The sequence below is a fragment of the Phyllostomus discolor genome, chromosome 15 (assembly GCF_004126475.2).
Source record: "Phyllostomus discolor isolate MPI-MPIP mPhyDis1 chromosome 15, mPhyDis1.pri.v3, whole genome shotgun sequence".
Lineage (NCBI taxonomy): Eukaryota > Metazoa > Chordata > Mammalia > Chiroptera > Phyllostomidae > Phyllostomus > Phyllostomus discolor.
In genome coordinates, this window is record NC_040917.2 from 6,347,570 (window position 1) to 6,368,025 (window position 20,456).

A 20,456-nucleotide genomic window follows, 5' to 3' on the forward strand; every position below is an offset into this window, starting at 1 on the left:
TGCCTTGAGCTCTCACAGGTGTCCCCCTTTATCTATGGGGGTGCATTCCCAAACCCCCCGGGGATGCCTGAAACTGTGGGCAGTAGTACTACACGGTAACCAGACTGTTTTTTCCTATACGAATGAGGGGGGACCCCTGAAATGGAATTTATTTATAAGAAATTGTGTGTTTATGGTATTCTTACATGTTTGAGCTTCAGTCACCTTCAAGGACTCTCCATTTGACACAATACACCCACTGAGACAGTTTTTCCACTGCTCAGCACAGCTTTGGAACTCACTGATTCTGATGCCTTTTAGAGCTTCTGCCACTTTTTGTTTCGCCTCTTCCACATCAGCAAAACGTTTCCCTTTGAGGACTTCGTCATCCAGGGAAACAAAAAAAAAGTCGCTTGGGGTGAGATCAGGTAAATAGGGAGGGTGGGGCATGGGGATCGTGCCATTTTTGGTCAAAAACTGCTGAACACGCAGCCTTTGTGTGGGAGGTACACTTGTAAATCACCCATCATGAAGTTCAAAGACTTTGGACAGAGTCTTAAAAAAAATTCACTGAGGCCAAGCGCAGCCTCTCACAACACTGCCAGCTGGTGCACCGATACAGATGGGTTTCTAGAACGTTCACCCAGCAGGGGAAGCCTGTCCTACAAGGGGTCCACCCTCCAGAAGGTAATTCCGGGTGTTTTGGGCTGTCCCCTCATACATATCTATGATAAAGTTTAATTGATAAATGAGGCACCACAAGGTATTAAGAATGATAACTAATAATACAATAGAACAATTACAACAATATGCTGCAAGGAAAGTAATGTAAATGGCTTTGGGGCCACGATTACGTAAAATAGTGGAACGTGCGCCCCATGATACGGCGACAGTTTATCTGACCCCTGGGGTGAGATGGCCACTAAGTGACCGCAGGCAGGGGGCGTCTCCAGCGTGGGGGTTCCAATGCCCTGCCCAGAGCAGCAAGCATAAAACTTACAAACCGCACCCTGGCCTGTGTGGCTCAGTCAGCTGGAGTGCCGGTTGCACAACCAAAGGTTGCTGTGCGATTCCCCATCAGGGCACATGCCTGGGTTGCGGGTTTGATCCCTGGTCTGGGTGGATATAACTCTGGGTCCAGGTACATGCCAGAGGCAACTGATGGATGTTTCTTTCTCACATCAATGTTTCTCTCTCTCCCTTCCTCTCCCCTTTCTATCTCTCTAAAAGCAATGAAAAAAAAAATGTCCACAGGTGAGGATTTAAAAAAAAACCAAACTTACGAATTGTTTATTTCTAGAAATTTCCATGTAATATTTTTGCACCACAGTTGAATGCTGGTAACTAAAACCACACAAAGTGAATCTACAGAAAAGGGAGAAAAGTGCTGTTTCATTCTCTACTAATTTTTAAATCTACTTAATTGAAAGATAATTTACGTAGAGTAAAAGGCGCAGAGCTGAGGTGTGTGAGGTTTGGTGACAGATGAGTACATGCAGCCCCGCCCCAACAGGATAAAAAGTCCCCATCGTCCCAGAAAGCGCCCACGGGCCCCTTTACCCTCCACCCCTCCCCCCGCCCCGGACAACCCCCGCAGCCGGGGATCCGGCTTCTGTCATCACAGCTCAGTCTCTGAGTGGAGTAAAGTGGGAGATGGTCTTTGGCGTCTGACTTCTGCTCAGCGCAGTGTCTGAGGTTTGCTAGTGCCGAGCAGAACGGTGTGTTTGTGGCAGAGTTTACAGAGTTTGTTGCGGGTTTATCACGGGAGTTACTGGACCTTCGGGTTGTGTTTTTTGATTGGTTTGTCTTCACTTCCCAGCTAGATGGTGAGCTTAGCACAGGGACGAGTGTCACCTGCCTCGTCCCCACCCCTGAAACACCTCCCCAGGGCTGTGTCTGACTGCATCCCGAAAGGCCTCAATTAATTGAATTTTATTTGTGGATAAGACGTGGCCCCTTCTGGTTAAGATTCATAATCTAATCCTGGCGGCAGCTACCAATGTAGCTCAGTTGTCCCAAGGTGACGTAGTCTCCGTTCATTTACCAAGTATTTATTTCAGAGGAGAGAGGCCAGGCTCGTGGGTATCTGAGACGCAGGCAGAGAGTGACACGTGGTGGGCGAGGAGGGCAGGAGAGCAGCCACGGGAGCTCCGGCAGCCCCAGTGCCTGCTGCTGAGGACCCTGGGGCCGTCTCGAGGCAGCTCGGGGGACGCACCACCTCAGGAGCGGAGAGTTTCAGACATGGAGAGGCCGCCATGGGCCCGGGTTATCGGCCCGGCAGAGGCAGAGCCGGAGTGGCAGCGGTGGGGAAGGGAAGGAAGGTGGCCCGAGTCCCAGAGGCAGCACCAGGCATGAGTGTGGAAGCAGTGGGGGGCGGGGGGGGGAGGTCTGGGCGGAGTGTGAGGAGTGCTGGGGGATGGGGGACAACAGCGTAGGCAGGCTGGCACCACGAAGGGCCTCAAATGCCCAGCCGGGAAACCCACGAGCAGCTGCAAACACATGATGGTGATGCTACTGCAATGGTTTGCACCCACCGTCCGGGAGGCAAGCCCCCTCCGCCTCTGCATCACTCTATCAGTGTGATGGGGGACAGCTGAAACTCAGGGTGTGTAGTGACTTGGCTAGGTCCCACTGATGGTGAGCTGGCTCAGGCCAGCTTCTGGTATTGGTGGGCTTTGCACGCCACATGGGGCAAAGGCCTGGGAGGCACGGACACCCCGAGGGTCAGAGACAGCCTTTCTTTGTGGAAGGCATGGGGGTGGGGTTTGCTCGTTTGTTTTCAAGGGGTGGGAAGGCAGTGAAATTACTACTATCACCCTGGCTGGCGTAGCTCAGTGGATTGAGCGTGGGCTGCGAACCAAAGTGTCGCAGGTTCTATTCCCAGTCAGGGTACATGCCTGGGTTGCAGGTCATGACCCCCAGCAACCACACATTGATGTTTCTCTCTCTGTCTCTCTCTGTCTCTCTCTCTCTCTTCCTCCCTTCCCTCTCTAAAAATAAATACATAAAATCTTAAAAAAAAAGAAATTACTACCATCAATGATGCTATACACCGCCTTATGGTTTTCAAGCCATCTCACACTCATTGGGTCATCGGACCCTCGCGGTCACCCTGACAGCTCAGCCAGTCAGGTGGTGTCGTTGGCGTTGTTCCTACGATTAGTACCATCATGGTTCCAGAGTGCCCGGGGAAGAAGCCAAGGCGCTACGTCATGAAGAACCTCCCTTGAGGAAACCTAGCTCATCAGCCAGGACTCAAGGTGCGTCTCGTGAATGAATCTCTGCCTCCTGCGGTTCAAGGCCAAGGTGCGGGTTTGGACAGAAGTGTCCAGAAGATCAGAGCTGCAAGCGTGGTTAGCGCTCGTGCTCTCTCCCACAGATGGCTGCTGGTGGTCTGAGAAGGGCTTAGAAGTGTCCGGATAGGGGTCCGACCTGGACTTCCGCTATCAGTACGTGGGGGTCAGATATTTCTCCTGTGACAAGAGCGGCTTGAGGGTGTGACTCACTCAGCTCACTGCCAGTGTAGACAGGGGTCCTTCTCTGATCTTCAGGGCCCGAGTCAGGGAGTAAGACCTGGGAGGGGCCCCCAGGTCGTTTCTGCAAGGGTGTGAGTGTGGACAGTGGACAGTTCGTCCATGCAGCTCTCCACTGCCCTCCCACCCTCAGGCCTAAAGCTTCTGTCTGCTGCATGCTCAGCCGGGGCTGGGTCCCAGCAGGCTGTGTCCTATGACCTGGGCCCAGCTGGAAACACAGGACTTCAGGAGGTGACAGCTAACAGGAGCTGGCCTGTGTCACCATTTTGCCTCAGGTAAATCCTGTGCACCCAGGACCCAGAGAGAATGAGTCGATGACCAGCCACAAGAAACTACTGCTGTGAAACAGAGGCTCTGAGAACCACGTGGAGGGGCTGATGCTCTCCCACTGGGAGGCTATGTCCCGGAACCCACTGCCTAATTGGGAACCTCCCAAAAGGTTTGCTTGCTCTTGTGTGCCACTGACCTCTAAAACAGTTGGCTGGATCACTTGAATGAATCACCTACCCTCCCATGAGCGAACCTGTTGCTTCCCCCCGAGTCGGCGAAGCTGACTTCCCTTAGCCCAACAACCCCCTCGCCCAGTCCTGACGCTCCGAGCAGAATGACTGTCCTGTTCCCTCTCCTTGTGAAACACACACGCATGGTGAAGGGGTTCTAGAAAGAAATCTTCCCTCAATGAAATGTTCTGCACATGCGTGAATCACTCCCCCAAACAGCAGCCAGGCCCTCAGCAAAGAACGACCACTCTCGGTCATCGCTGGGAACACGGAAGATTATCAAAAGCCAAGCCAGCTCTCGCCAGCTCCGCCACCCAGGCTGGGCGTGTACAGAGGCCGGTCTGTCCCTGCCGGTGGCCTCGGAGGAAGACGCTGCCAGCAATTTTCTGGTCTGTTTTCTCCCGGACCAAGTGTGCATAAGTTCTAAGCCTGAAAATCGAACAGAAGGGAAATCTTACACTCAAACACGACCCTTCCATCACTTGAAAAATGGTCTCTCCCTCTCCCTCCTCCGCCCCCTACAGCTGCCATAAACACAGTGGCCTTGCTCAGAGCAGCCTGGGCCCCGAGCTGGGAAGAGTCGCTGCAGGAAGGAAGAAACATTAGCCTGGAATTCAGTGGGCTGTCAGCATTGCTGCTGGGCTCACTCCTCTTCAGCAAACTCGCGCCAGGCTGTGGGCCTCCCAGATCGATCAGGTGATTGATCAGGTGCCAGAGGGCCAGGACCAGAAGCCTCCCAGAATCCTTCCTTCCCCGTACACGTCTCCACACAAAACTGTAACAGGGAGACGGTGGGAGAGACTGTGTGAGGGCCGGGGAGGTGCTGTGAGAATCGGCAGCGTTTTCTCTCTTTTGTATTTGTCGGTTTCCCTGGATCATAAGCGATGAAGAGCAGAGGCTGCGCTTTATGTTTCTTCTCTTTCAGCTCATGTCCAAATTCATGCTTCAGGGCAGAGGAAAGGATGCTCTCTGGCAGGTGCTATTATTAGTCTCAGCCGAAGGTGACGGGAAGTGACTCGCTAATGAGAGAAGGAGCCAGAGCTCAGCCCCAGCAAGGCGCCTGCCCTGGCCACGGCCCCCGGGGCTCACGATGCGTCTGCCGCTCTCTTTCTCTGTTCAGCTGGGAAAGTAAAACGTGGGCCTAAAAACATACAGGCGTGTTTTCCTGTTCTCTACAATAGCGTATATATGAACTAGATGCACTATACAATGGTTCCCACGGCAGGGGAAACACGGTAAGGAAATGCAGTCAAGTTCACATGCTGAGGAAACAATTCATGCAGGAGGGCAAACGTGCCTTCACCTTGGCCTTGGTCAGTGGTTCAGGCTAGGGCGGATGAGTTTTGTTGGTGCTGCTGTTGGCTTCCCCCAGCGTCCCCATTCATATCCCAGCATCCTCTGTCCCTCATGGTGGTTTTGTATTTGCAGATGCAATCTTTGAAACAACTCCGAAGGAAAAGAAATAGTGTTGCAAGGAAGGACAGAAAAATTAACCAAAAACGGGTGAAACTTAAAATTCCTTCAAGAACGGAGGATAAACATTGAAACTGAACAATGGAAATTCAGTATGAATCTGCCCACCGTGCCTAGAAGGTGCAGGCTGGGACGGTCCCCTGCCTGCGAGAACCCAGGCGGGGTGGCCAAGCAGACAGGGACCACAATCAAGGGAGCGAGGGGTGAAATGAGACACTCTGTCACATGAGAATGGCCAGCTGTGCAGGCACGGGTCCTCCTAGTCACACGGTCCTACAAGGTCCAGGTAGGGAAGAGACCACACTGAGAAGAGCGACCTCGGTCTGAGACCCTGATTCAAGTTAGACTCTGGGCCTCACCCCGCTCAGCTGCAGGCATTTCGGCGTGGGTCCACGGAAACCCAGAATTCCCCAAACATCATCACAGCATTGCTCCTTCTCTCTCTCTCTCTCTTCCCTTTTGTTGCCTTTGTCTTGGCTTTCCCTCCCGTTCCCTGCAAAACCAAACATGCTCGCTCTCCCAGCTTCACAAAGAGAAACCGATTCCAAGAGGAAATCACTTCACAGCAAGTGAGCCCTGGGAAGAATGCTAGACTGAGGCGCCCTTGTAATGAGATTAAGGGAAAAATGCTTTTGTGCATCCAACTCAGACCCGTCCTCAGTCCACAAAAGGAGCCAAAACAAACACAGGCATTGTTTTGGGAAGGAAAAGGTTAACAAGCTATGAAAACAAAATTAGAGATATTTTCCAAGCGTGACCCTCAGCAGAAGGAGGGGAATGTGGTCCGGCGACGCCGCCGTGAGCATCCCTCCTCTCTGACATTTATCCTGCAGCTGGGGTCGGGGGGAGGGGGGAGGGGGGCAGCAACAGCCATGACATTCCAAACAGATGATGAGGAGCCTCGCTCTTCCTGGCGACAGGCTGCGTCCACCGCGCAGAGGCCTGGGTCCCCGGGGGGAACCAGGCGCCCAGCTCCTTGGCTCACTCTGAGAAGCGAGCTTGGAGAAACTTTTGTGCATCTTGTGGAGCTTGGCATTCAGTCACTCTCTGGCCAAGGCGCTGGTTTGCAAATGGGCATTTTGAGCCGGTTTCCAGACCCTGACCTCACAGTGACCCCGAGGACAAGACCTGTGCCTCAGTTTCCTCATTCATTCAGTTAATGTTCACTGGGCACCCAGCGGAGGGCCTCCTCCTGTGGGTATCAGGTGGAAATGCCCCATCCTTGTCCTTCAGGGACTCAGGATCTGGGGAGGAGGCAGGTAAGCAGATGCGCAGTTATCGTATGTGAAGCACATGTATGTAATGTTTATCAAATGGAACAGTCTCAATCGGTTCCCCAAAATGGCAGTAATGGGGGTAATGCCAGTGGACCTTTGACACTCAAGTGGAACGTTTTGTGTTTGTGTGTGCGCATATGTGTGCGTGCACTCGAGCGTGCAAGTGGAGGGGTGTGTGCTCGCGCTCTGACCCAGTCGCCCTCCATCAGCAGTGCAGCCTGGTTCTTCAGGAGCCCGTGCGCCTGCATCCACATTCTAGGCCGGCTCCCTGGGGCTGGCGGTCGCCCTTAAGGATGGGGACGCTCCCGCTACAATGTGTGTGAAGAGGCCAAGACGAAGGGCTCGGTGTTCCCTGGCCAGCACCCCCAGGGGCCTGGGCTGTCTCCGTGTAACTCAGTGCACACAGACCCCGGCGTTGAACCATGCACTCTGCTGCCCACCGCGAGGAGAGGTTCATCAGCAGAACCAGGGCCCAGGAGATGGAAATGGGGAGGGTGTCGTGGTGTCTGCAGGGGGGTCACGCCCAGGCCCCGGTTTTCTCCAACAAGACTTGAGGTCCTGCTCGTCACACGGACGTGTCCCCTCTGCTGTGGCATTTGGCAGGAGCTCTGCGAACTCTGCTCAGGCCGAGATGGTGCAGGCGCCTGCCTCCCAGCATCTCCGCAAGGACGCACACTCCGAACTCTACGGCCCTCGCTGGCTGGCGACTCCCCGGGATCTGAACTGACGGGACTCATCTCCACACATGGAACGGTCGACTCAGCCACAGGCACGTGGCCGCTCTGGCTCAGAGAGGGCAGGTGCCGCGGCAGCGACTCCTCCAATTCGGGGGCTGGTGATGGGACGGCAGCCCTGTCCTCTCCCTGAGACGTGGGGTCTGGTCACACTGCAGAGCAAATTGGGAGCGGAGCAGACAGGAGCGCCATTGTGCCGCTCCTGCCCCGTGAATTCAGGGACGGAGCGCTGGTCTCGCTCCTCCGGGTCCTCTGGTTCACTTCCGCTCAGCACGTAGGTCCCAGAGTTTCATTACCCCGATGTGGAGCTAACCAGGCTTTCGTTTCCAGATCTACAGGTATATTTGAATTTTCCATTCAGATCAAGTACTCATTTCGAATTCGTTTTGTCCCTCAGACACGGGTTCTTTGAAAGCTTGCAGCTGGTTCTTGGTTATCCCAAGCGAAAGTTCCTAGTCCTGAACCAGCTTCCTCACGTGCTCTGGGCACCCCCTCCCTTTCTCTGCCCACCCAGGCCGGGGACTTCTGCTCTACCAAGAGCACTATGCCGCTTAGTCCGAGAGGCAGCTGGCGGGAAACCAGAGTTCGATACCTGATTTTGTTTCCCTAATGAGTGAAGCTTCTACCTGAAATCAGACTTATTTTTAGGAGTTCTAAAATATTTCCCACACTCTAGAGATATACAACCTTTCTAGGCTACATCGCAAAGAATTGGAAAACCTAAATAGACCGATCGCTAGTAAAGAAATTAAAATGGTAATCCAAACCTCCCCCAAAGCAAAAGTCCAGGACCAGATGGCTTCACTGATAAGTTCTAAGAAGATTCCGTACCAATCTTCCTCAGCCTCTCCCCAAAAAATCAAGGAGGAAGGAACACCCCTCATTCACTTCCCAAGGCCAACATTACCCTGACACCAGCCAGGCAAGGAGGACAAGACACTGAAAGAGAAAATTTTGGGCCAATATGATTGATGATCACCGATGCAAAAATCCCCAACACGATACGAGCAAATCGAATACCATGACGTATTCAAAGGATCAGACATCACACTCAAGGGGGGTGCGTTCCTGCCATGCAAGGGTGATTCGACCGACATCTGCAAATCAGTCAACTCGAGAGGCCGAGGAAAAGGAGTAAAATAAAATAAAATGTTTCTCGGACTCAAAGAAGATATAGACAAAGGCCTTGCCGTCTCTGAGAAGCTAATGAGCACCTCAACCGGACAAACCCGAACCCGAGCTCCTCCTACTCCGGCCCCTCCCACCCGCACCTGCCCCTCCCAGCTGCTGGGATGTCTGTCTTCCAGCTGTTTCGGCCCCAGACCTTGGAGTCATCCCTGACTTCTCTTTCTCTGACGCCCTACATTGGCATTGTCAGGAAATCCCACGTACTTCCTCAAAAGCTGTCCAGAGCCTGGCCACCACTCGTCAACGGCACTGCGGTGACCCAAAGCCACCACTGTTCCACCCTGGAGCACAGCAGCGGCCTCCAGTAGGTGTCCTTGCTTCTGTCCATGACCCTGCACTCTGCCCTCAAGCTGCCAGCGGAGTGATCCCTGGAAGACATCAGGCAGGTAGCACCACACCTGTCAGAGCCTGCGGAGGCTTCCGGCTCAGCGGGGAATGGAAGGAACCCTCGCACGTGCCCCCACTGCCTCTCCAGCCGTACCTGTGACCTCACTCCACCTTAGCCCCTCCAACCTCCGAGCCGTCCCCCCAGCCAGCCCGGCACACTGCCACTGCAGGGTTTTCATGTCCGGAACCCTCTCCCCGACTGGGTCCTGGCCAGGTGCCTCACCCAGCACCGCCTCTGCTCTCGCCTGCTCAGGGGGCCACCCTGACCTCTGCTGACCTTGCCTGTGTCACTGGCCTCCTGGTCCCTCATGTCCCACTCTGGTTTTTGCTTTTCGTTTTTTTCACTACCCAGGAGGCCCAGGATCTTAGTGTTGTTTACAGGTGGACCCCTAGCTCCCATGCCCACCCTGGCGGGTCATCAATAAATACTCGTCACATGAACTGGTGGCTCAGGGAGTCAGTGCACAGTGCCGAGAAGAGCCTGGGTTTGTAACCAGGTGGGCCAGGTGGAAGTCCAGCCACTTCCTGGCTCGGGAAAATCCCTTTAACTTTTGGAGCCAGGTGCTTACAATCATGAGTACAAAACATCCAAGGTGATTTCGGATGTATTTAAACACTCAACAAACGGTCGTCAGTGGGGCTGTCATTGCTACTGTGGATGCCAACGCCCACTGTCACGTGGCGGTGACCTCCAAGGGCCGCCTGTCCAAGCCCAGCCTCTCAGGCAGGACCCTAAACTGAAATCTGGGTGAGAGGTCGGCACCTTCCATGCTTCCGTCTTGCCTGTCCCCGCGGTTCCTCTGTTTAGCAAGAGGGAGGTGGCAGAAGGTGCGTAATTGCCCCAGCAATAATCTGTTCGGTGACATTGAACTCCATCCAGCCACACCCCTGAAACTGCAGCTCAGAGAGCAGGCCGGGCCTGGCAGCCTCGCTGTCGTTACTCCTCCGGGAGGCGGGCACCGTGGGGGCCCGAGCGCAGCCCAGCCCCTCGCTCAGTGAGCGGCCCCGGGTGTGTGTCTGTCTGAGCCTCACTTGCTCATCTATAAAGTGGGGACACCAGTATACTCCTCAGTGGAATTCACGCAAGAATTACATGAAATGCAGGTGCTTTGCACTCACTCGGTGTTTGATATGCCGTAGAAGAGTCTGGTAGCAAGAGAGGGCAATGCCTCGAACACCCTATCGCTAAGTAACTGAATAGGGCTTCTCCTGAGGTAGTGAGGTGACGGTGCCTAGAGGTATTCAAGAAGAAAATGGGCAACTACTTCACAGATTAGTGAGCAGGCTTCCACTGAGGTCTCTTCACATCTAAGAGCTGTGGCCCCAGGGAGTTGCCCTGACCCCCCCCCCCATGCTCCTCCCCCATTATAAACTGCACCAGGCCCTTGGCCTCTTGGAAACAGAGTGCGCCTTCTCACGGGTCGTGCTCTGGAGTGGTCCCTGTAGGATGAGGGCACAGAGCACAGAGAGGGGCTCAGAGGGCTCACACTGGAGCATGAATGTGAGGGACCCAGGAAACTTGGTCCATTCCCGTCACCGATGCAAGGTGAAGTACAATGAAAGTGAATACACAAGTTCCACCAAGCACGCCTGGAGCAGCCATCCGACGCCCTCCGCTCTGTCAGGTGAGACAGGCCAGAGAGGCACTCTGCGTGATGGAGAGGTGCGAGCACAGGAGAGAAGACGGGAAAATGCCGTTCGCTTTGAAGAGTGTGAGAGTTCTGGACACGCTCCGTGACTGCTGAACGTGCCGGGGAGAGCCAGGGGCGGGGGTAAAATGCATCTGTGCGAAGGCTGTTTCCAGAGACGCGGGAAGCCAAGGCCCCAACTCTCTGCTGTTTTTCGTGATGGTTCCTTGCAGTTCTTTGCACCCCCTCCCAAAGTGGTCCAGAGCCCGAGTGTGTTGCCATGGCGACGGGCTCAGTAGGGGAGCCACTCAGCATCACCCAGTAATTCACATCTGTACTGCTCCTCTCCCTCTCCTTCTCTCCTCTCTTTTTATCTGTAAATGGAAGGCAGCTCGTGAGTGACGCCACCTTGAAGCTGACAGTTCCTGGAAGAAGGGAAGAGGATCCTTTCTTTCTGGGGGACATGTCTGTCCCCCCCACCCCAGAGTCCTTTTTCTCTCTCCACAGTCACCTTCTTTCACTGAGGGGTGGAAGGAGCTAGAGGGAGGGAGCCCTCCTGGGGGGTCTGGAAAGCAGCCCGAGCCTCTGACCTTTGCTGCTGCAGGAGAGGTTCTTCTTTGAAAGCTAAGGAATCAGGCTGTGGGCTTTTGCAGCCCCCTTGGACTTCAGGTGGGGTCAGAGGGAGGGATGGGGGCCAGGCAGTGAGACGAGTACTCCCCACCCCCAGCCCCCCACCATTATTTGTCTACACCTTCCCTGTATGGCCTTGCCTTCTTTCTCTTGCCTCTTTCTTGCTTTCTTTGCTTTTAGATTCTCTACCTGTCTTCTGTACCAAGGCCCAAAGCCACGGATGACAGAACAGGCTGAGTGGAGGATGGCCGCTCGCAGGTGACTGGGGGGGAGGCCGGCTGGAGGGGGGATGGTTCTGGATGGTCCGGCCCAGGGCTCCCTCCTCCTGCTCTGCTCTTGCTGAACTCTCTGAGGAGTTCAAGGTCAACCCCTGACCTCTTCTTCACCACTTTTCCTTCCTGTAAGATTAACTGCCCTTACGTTCTGGTCTGTACCTCATGGGACACCACAAACGCACCCATTGGCTCTGGAAGGGTTGACTGGTCCCTACAGAAAGCACTGCCGGTCACTGCCGCCCGAATCCGGTGCAGCCATTCGGACCGTGTGCCTTCCGGGCAGTTGTTTGTGGGCGTGGCCTGGGGCGAGGATGACGTCATGCCTCTACTGTAGTTTTGCCTTCCCCATTCTTGCTTTTAAAAAATTATGTCTATTTAGCCCTGGCTGGCGTAGCTCAGTGGATTGAGCATGGGCTGTGAACCAAAGTGTCGCAGGTTCGATTCCCAGTCAGGGCACATGCCTGGGTTGCAGGCCATAACCCCCAGCAACCCCACATTGATGTTTCTCTCTCTCTCTCTCTCCCCCCCCTCCCTTCCTTCCCTCTCTAAAAATAAATAAATAAATAAATAAAAATTATGTCTATTTAGTCCTTACATAAGCAACCTATCCATATCACCAACATGGAACATAGTCCAAAAAGTTTATTGCAAACGTCTCATTCCCACTCGCGCCCCCTCCCCGGGGGCCAGCCGGCATCAGAGGCGTTCGCCGCAGTCGCCAACGCACATGTGCACTTCATTTTCTCTTCCCCGCTAACGCCGATTCCGAAAAAGCGCGTTTCTGGGTGGAGGCGGTCCGCCCGGTAAACGTGCCCTGACTCGCTCCGCGACCAGTGACTCTTGCTAAGGAAGTCTGTGCTGCGTTCGGCGTCTGCAGACAGACTGAGTGAACCCTTGGGCAATCACAGACCTCCTTTGTTTTTAATTTTAAGAATTGCTCCTCCTCCCTTGCCATTCCCAGAGTGACAGAGAAGGGACACAGGGTGCCAGGGGACGTTTGGTCATTTCTGCTGAGGGAGACAAGGGCGGGGGTGCTGGGGCGTGGGCAAGACTGGGGCCCAGGATGCTGAGAGAGGACCCTGTGGTTCAGGGGAGCTTCGGGCCGTTTGAAGATGGACACATCTGAAGGGCCCTCACTGACTGGCTCGTCTTTGGAGACAACGTCTAATGAGTAGGACTGGACTGTTCTGTCTCTTCTGCTGCCGCTGCATGGCTGCCAGCTGCCCCTGACCATCGTCACCCCTGCCCCATGTAGCTGCCCCAGCCTCACCCCGGCCGCCAGGTCTCAGCCCTGCCACCCAGTGTCCCCCTGGAAGCTGAGGGGCACCTTATGCCTCCTGACTGCCTTCTGGTGGCTCCCGCCCCTCCCTGTGTGAGAGGCCGGCAAGGCGCGTGGCAGGCTGAACTGGCGTCCATGCCACGTCATCTCCTACCTTCCCTCCCCCAGCGCCAGCCCAGCAACCTCCTTGCTGGCCCTCTGACTCTCCGGGTGCCCCCAGCTCAGGGCGGTGCGCTGGCTGTGACCCCTGACCTCAGTGCTGGCCCCCCAGGGAACCACACACGCAATCAGTCGCCTCCTGGAAGTCTTTGCTCAACTGTCACCTTTACCAAGGAGCCCACCCCTTACCACCCTGCTTGGAGGTCCTCCCACCTCTGTCCCTTTACTTTGCTCCATGTTTTCTACTGCAATTGTCATCTCTTAACAAATGACTAATTTACTTATTAAATCGGTTATTTTTGGTGTGTGTTCCCTTCTGGAATGAAAGCTCCACAGGGCAGGGATCTGGGTTTATTTCTGTGCACTGGTGCATCCAGGCACCTAGAACAGTACGGGGCACGTGGAGGCACTTGATACATAGTTGCTGAATGAATGGGTATCACTTTATTGCTACCACTCCTGAAGGCCAGGCTGACAGCTGCTGTGTGCCTGGCTCGGTCCTGGGGGTGCTCACAAGTTCGTTCACACACAGCCCTGGGAGGCAGTGGCGACCCTCACTTTTACATATGAGGACACTGAGGCCCAGGGGCACTGAGCCACTGGACCGGGACCCCTGAGTTGGAAAGTGGCCGAGGCAGGACCTGAGCTTGGCCTGCCTGGCTTCCGGGCCGGTGGCCTTTGCCTCACAGTGTGTCTGTCACAGTGGGGGGTTTGATCAGGCTCTGCCGTAGGAGTGCTCCCAGAATGGCACATGGTGGGGGGACACCGCCCAGATCAGTGATGGGGGGCCCTGGGGAACCATGCGCCCCACTGCGAGCAAACCCACTGAGCCTGGTGCTGCGGCCAAGAGGCAGCAACACCCTCTCCCTTGCTGGGGCTGCAGGCAGCCTCCTCGTCAGTCCTCCCTGTCCCTCGGGCTTCCCAGACACGTTTTTCACGCAACCTCCAGGTCTCCAGGCGGCAAACCAAACCCGTGCTGCTGAACGTCCTGTTCTGAAGGCTCCCCCTTCCCCGAGTCACTCCTGTTCCTCACTCACACGTGGCCTGTCCCCCCACCCCCATCCCCACAACTGAGGCCCTGATCCAGCTGTCCCCTGCCTCCCAGAGCTGGCGCCTGCCATCTGAGCTGGAAGGTCACCTCCCCAGCGAGGCCTCCGTTGCAGTGCAGCGACCACGGTGCAAGTTCCCCGGTCACGTCTGTGGTTCCTCCAGTGCTCTCAGCCACTGCCTGCCAGGCCGGTGCTCACTGGGGCAGGCCACCCCGGCAGAGGGCTCCCTGCTGGAGAAGCTGCTGATGGTCCCCTGGTTCCCGGGGGCGTTCTCTTCGGTGGCCTGGAGCAGGGGCAGCATCCCTTCCACGGCGTCCTGGGAAGGACTCAAGGACACAAAGAAACCTGGTTTCCGGAAGGAGGCCTGGAAACGGGAGAGAGAAGCCTGAGGTCAGGAGCCGGAAGGTGCAGGAACACAGCAGGGAGGGAGGGACCAGACAGAGTGGGGAGGAGGGCAAAGTGAGACGGCCCGAGCGGGTCCCCCGGCCCCAGCACGGCCGGCCACCCTCGAGCAGCTGGCTGGCTGGTGGCTTACAGTCCCGCTCAAGCCCCTTCCTGTCCCAACACACACACACCCTTCACCTTCTCGAGAGGCTCAGGGAGAATGCTCTTCCACTCGAAGCGGGAAATCACCGCTGGCAACCCTGCTCTAGCTCCGTGAGGGTCGGCTGTCCTTACCAGTTGAGTATTTAAATACTTCTGTGTGTTCCGATGGATCACACAGATGTAAATACACACAAAGAGACCAGTGCTTGTGGTTGTTCGCCAGCGAGGATGCCAGGAACACCGTCAGCTGGATTTTTGTCGTCTGTCACCAGCTGAGGCCCCAGGCCTGGGCCGCTGGACCCAGCATGGCCGGGCCCCTGCGGGCCGAGCTCTGCCCAGCTGCTCGTGTCCTTTCCAGTTCCCTCCGCTCCCGCCGCTCCGCCGCGCTCCGCTCCCACGGCGGCGGGAGAGTCAGGTCCACGTGGGCAGCAGAGGGTTGTCTCGTTTTCACTGTTCCGGTGGCCGGTGCTGGGCCTGCAGGGCAAAGCTGGGCAAAGCTGGGCTGGTTCCTTTGTTTTCCCTTACGGATCAGGCCACCTGGTTCAGGACATCAGAAATGGATCGCCGTGAGCAGGTGTCCATCCTTCCGTCCTCAGAGGCCATCTCGACGGGGACGCCGTGGAACCTGGAAAGCCTGTGCCCTGTCGTGGTCCCTGGGAAGTGGCTGGCCCTTCCTTGCTCCTTCGAGGTCCCAAGCTTTCCCGCCCGTTCACTCCAGGGCCTGCATCTCAGGAGAGGTGAGTCCAGAGCATCCCTGGCCTGTGCTGGGCAGGAAGCCTCAGCACCACCCCCCCTGCCGTCTGGGGGCCAGAGACAGGTGTGCCTGTGCTGGCAGGAAGGCTGCCCGGGATGGCGTAGACACACCCCCGGTGATCTCCAAGTCCTCCGTGGAGAAGGCTGCAGAGCGGGACAGCTTCCCCACCTTTAGGTGGGACCCGGTTTCCACAGCTCACTGAGCTCAGCCACCATGTCCTGAAGTAACCTCACATGGCCTACAGTGTAGCTGTAGCGTATTCCCTGTGAGTTGGGGTGACTAACTCTGGTTTCCTCATGCCTGGGGATCCCCTGCTCCCCGCCCCTCTGCTGCCTTGCAGCTGCTGAGCCTCGGGAGGGCAGAGCTGACCCCGGGCCAGGCAGGGCTGGGTCGCAGTGGCCTGTTTTGCAGGAGACATGTCTGCGGGCGCCCGTGCCCAGGCCCAGGCCCTGCCCGGCTGCAGCAGGCAGGTACGGGCAGCAGCCCCCACCTGGACGGGAGGTGCTGTTCTGCATCATCACAGCACAGATGTAGACAAGCCTGAGTCCTTCCTCCCAAAGGGTGGAGGCAGGCTGCCCCCATCACCTCCTGCACCCCTCCTTGACCACACTCCCTTCGGTCACACTTCCCTCCACGTGATTTTTGCACCTAGGTGATGTCCACTGAATGGGCACGGGCTGGACAAAATTCCTGCAGCCACAGGCAGTCTGTGACTTTTTCTGGAGTCGCCCCACCCGTCTGACCTAAACTCCAGCAGATGCGCTGTGGTGGATGCTAAGGGACGGGTGAGTCGGGAACCAGGGGCCCGGCCCAGCACTGACCAGGCGTGTCCCACAGCCCGGCTGTCCCGGTCGGCGGAAGGGTGTTCCTCGCACAGGCTGGGGACGGCGTGCCTGGGGTGGGACAGCCCGAGTTTATTCTTTCTGCCGGCGCTTCCTGCAGTTTTACATTATCTCCTGCACTGGTGAGGAGATGGAGACCGTGTACATACTTGCTTTTTCCTGATTCCATACAGTATCACTTGGCTAAACATCTACACCGGTTGCAAGGATACATTCTGGCCGACTATTAGAGACTTTTGCTCATTATCTTTCAAAACCAGGAAAAAAACCCCCAGCCTCTGCACAGTTTCTGCACATGAAGTTGTGGGAATGAGCTCGCCGCTGCGGTGAAAGCCACGGTTCCAGAATTAAGTGCTCCAGATTCGGGCCGTGACTAAGCATCGTGACTAAATGGGTCGTTTTCTGGTCTGCTGGCAGGCCGCCTCCTCCGGGGAGGGTGGACGCCAGGTGAGCGTTGCATCACCGCCGCTCAGGGGCCCGTGCGACCTGAGGCGACCGTGCGTCCCATCCTCTGTGAGGCTGGCTGAGGGTGGCTGGTCCGAGGAGCCGTGTTCGAGCCCGGGGCGGGGACTCCCGGAGTCCAGACTGTGCAGTGAGGACCATGCACCGGTTGGGGCCTTGTTGCTCCTCTCGGTGTCGGCCCCCCGAGGAAAGGTTTTGGCGCCTCCAGCAGGGTCACGCCCTGCCAGGTTCCACGGAGGACACGGGCCCTGGAACGCAGCCTTGGCCGTCACAAAGCTCGCCTGCTGCGGCCAGCAGGACGCGCAGAAGCCGCATGTCAGAGAGCCAGCCCCCACAGGACCCGCCATCCGTACCTGGGCAGCCCGACCGGGTCTCTGGGCACTCGGAACATCCGGACACCACACCCTCAGGACTCGGGCCTCCACGGCAGGGTTGGTGAGTGCTTCCTGTCAGGACGCCGCCGGCTTCTGCCTCTGTCGCTCACTCGCCCTCAGGCATCACCGCCGTGCCTTGCCACAGGCGGTGGTTGTTTTTTCAACATATGTCCCCCGGCTCTCACTGGATTGCGGAATCATCAAATGCTTTAGAGGTGTGATCTACCGAGATGGGGAAACCAGGACAATCGAAAACGTGTGTGACTTGCCCACGGCCGCCAGGTTCCCTGCTCATCCGGTCCATCCGTCCGCCAGAGGAAAGAATAGGGGGGCCCTGCCACTCGGGGAGGTCCCCTTAGTCCCTCCTTCCTGGGGGGCCCCCAGAGCCCCGGCCCTCTCTGCGGGCAGGCGAGGGAAATGTCCCTCCCTCCCTTCAGGTGTTCTCACGAGCAGGCGGGAGGAAGGGCTGTGGGTGACGTCAGCACAGGTTTATGCACCTGGACTCACTCTGCGTGGCAACAAGGGACTCCCCTCGCTCTAACAGGTGCCTTTTTGTGCAACCCTGAAAGGCCCAGAGGGAATCTAAGCACCAGCACTCGGGCCGGGCTTCTCTGAGGAAGGAGCAGGGCCTCTCCGGGGTTCTGAGTGTCCCCTGCAGGTCTGCCCTTGGGCCCACTGCGGGAGCCCCTCCACGGCCACTCAGGAGCTCGGTGGCTGAGGCCCAGCCAACCGCAGGGGCCAGCGCCCACCCGAGTCATGAGACGGCCAGGAGCTGTTCCCGCGGCCTCCGCACGGAGCTGGCGGCTCTCCCTCAGTTGCAGTGGGAGGGAGGCCCCGTCCCACCGGTCAAACAAGCCTCGCCATGAGAACGGTGCACCTGCTCACTAACCCTGGAGCTGTCTGGGCGGCACGACTTTGAACGTGGCCTCCCGAAGCTCCATGGTGTGCTCGGGGCAGCAGGGCAGGTGTGAGATTCTGCACCTTGAGTCACCAGCGTTCACATGTTAGTGCAAACCCTAGGACTCTTTGAAAAATCCTCAGAACCAGTTTCTTAAATGGCAGTTTTTCTACTCACTCCTGCTGGGAACAGAGCAGGCTTCTGGGGCCCAGCTGACCCTGTGGGGGGAGAGCTGGCCGGTGGATGGGGGTCCGGTGCTCCAGTGCTGGGCTGACAGCGCCTTCCTGGGCCCCCCGGATGTTCCCTCTGGCTCAGGCTTGAGGGCCAGGCAATGAAGAAGGACCCTCGTGCCCGTGAAAGCCGCCTCTACGGTGCCAACGTTTTATTGCACCATCGTCCCAGCAGCCTTCCGGTCGAAGGCCCCGGTGAGGTGCAGGTAGGAGCCACGCCTGAATTCCTGACCCTGGATGGTCGCCGACATGCAAAGGCCGGCGATGAGCTCCCCTCATCTGTGTGCAAAGAGGAGCATTTCCCTGTGTTCTATTTCTGGCTGCGAAGCCTTGCCATGACAGAAGGCAAAGATAGAATCTCTCTGTACACTGACTTTTACTGCGGGCTTAATGCCTGCACGTAATTATTTTTACCACGCAGGTGAAGCGGGAAATTAAACGGGGCTCTTGACGGAGAGCGGAAGCAGCGCCAGAAACCGAGGGCCGCGGGGGAGCAGGTCTCCTGCCCGCAGACATGGTCTGGCCAGCACGGTCCTGCCGCTCCGAACTGCGTCCTCCGGCCCCCGCCCGCCCCGGGGCCTGTTTTTGCTTCCTCTCAGTTCCTCAGGAAAGAGAACCCTCCCGGGTCCTCCTGCTCTGTCTGCCTGACAAGCCTAATAGGAAACCTCCATTAATCTGCACATGAGGATAACGGTTTTCCTGCTGTTTCACGCATGCTACGTCCGATTCACGGATCCCGAGGAAAGGGGAGCCCTGGGGGAGACGGCGTCACCTCTGTGGGGCCAGGCGGCCTGCCCGCTGCCCTCCCCCCACCAACTCCTGCCCCCAGGAAACAGCCCTCCCCCACCGCCCCCCACCCCACCTGCGTTGGCACCTGCAGAGGGGAACTCGAGCTCCGCAGACAAGGCCCAGGGTGGCACGTGCCCAGCCTCGCCCGCGGTGGGCAGGGCCGGTCCGGGCAGCACCCAGGGAGGCCACAGGTTTCCATAGGCTCACAGGTGTGGTGTCACCCAGTCCCCACGTACCAAGGTGGACACAGAGTCATGTGGTTCCGTGGTGCTTCTGCAAGGTCACCAGGGAGCATTCCCTGCACGGGAACCAGCTCAGAGGACAGCAGCGAGGCTGCCCGGGTCCCGGGCCGCGGGACCCTCTGGTGCAGGGTGGCTGCTCGGGCAGACTCCTGGACCGCAGGGGCCTGTCTGTCCCTGGCTCCGAGGGCGTGGAGCCCCTGGCTCAGGGCAGGGCACGACAGCAACGTCTCGGCTCTGGTCCCAGGCCCGTCCTTCCTCCCCGCTTCCCAGGAGCCCGAGGTTTGTCAGTGGGTCAGTTCTGCCTAGCAACACGCTCGTCTGCTTGTGCTCCCCACACGAGGGGCGGCGCGTCCTTGCCAGCCCGCAGGTCCCGCCCTCCTGGCCTCCGCTCTCCGTCCTCACTCCAGGTCTCCTCGGCCTTGTCCGCAGTGTGGGTGGCAGGCAGGGCGGGGCAGGGGTGAGGGCCCAGGGGTGGGGGGACAGTGGGGCTGGGGAAGGTCGCCACCCTCTGAGAGGAGCACCCCCCCAAACAGGCCCCTGGGCTTCCTGGGGCAGGCGGCCAGTCTGTGACGGACAGGGCAGGATCGGGGATTCCTGTTTGCCAACTTTCCCCCACGGCCTGGAGCTGTTTCCTTCCGCCACCTCCACCTCTCTCCTGGACCCGGGCATCGGTCACACGCACGCTTGACAGGCCAGGGAGGCCCTTTCAGAGGCCAGCTGTGGTCTGTTGGTGTCGCGGGTTGGGGGGGGGGGGTGGGGAGCAGCCCGGCCCTGCTTTGGCCTTTCTGTCTTCCGCCTGACGAGGCCAGGAAACAGCCCCGTCAGCCCCTGCTGAGGCAACTTCTAGAACCAGGAGAGGTCTTTCTGAGAATCTCGCTGAACCCCGAGGGTGAGGAGTGTCAAATTTTGCTTTGGGGGGGAAGCTGGCCACCGGCCTTCCCTTCTCAGTAACCTTTGCCTTGGGACCTGCCAGCTCTCGGCCTCGAGACCTGCCTTTGATCACGACCTGTCACCTCCCGGGAGATGTTCCACTCTCCAAGCAGGTGAAAAACGAGCCGCCTTAAAAATAGCAGAGTGGATTCTTCACAGGGTCCCCTTGTAACGTGAGACACCGTCGGTGCTGTGGCAGGCGATAGAGAGGACCGCCCTGCCGCTCAGGGGGCAGGCCTCGGTGGGCCCCTCGGATTCCCGCCGTACCCCAGACCCCGCCCGGCCTAGGGCCCACGAG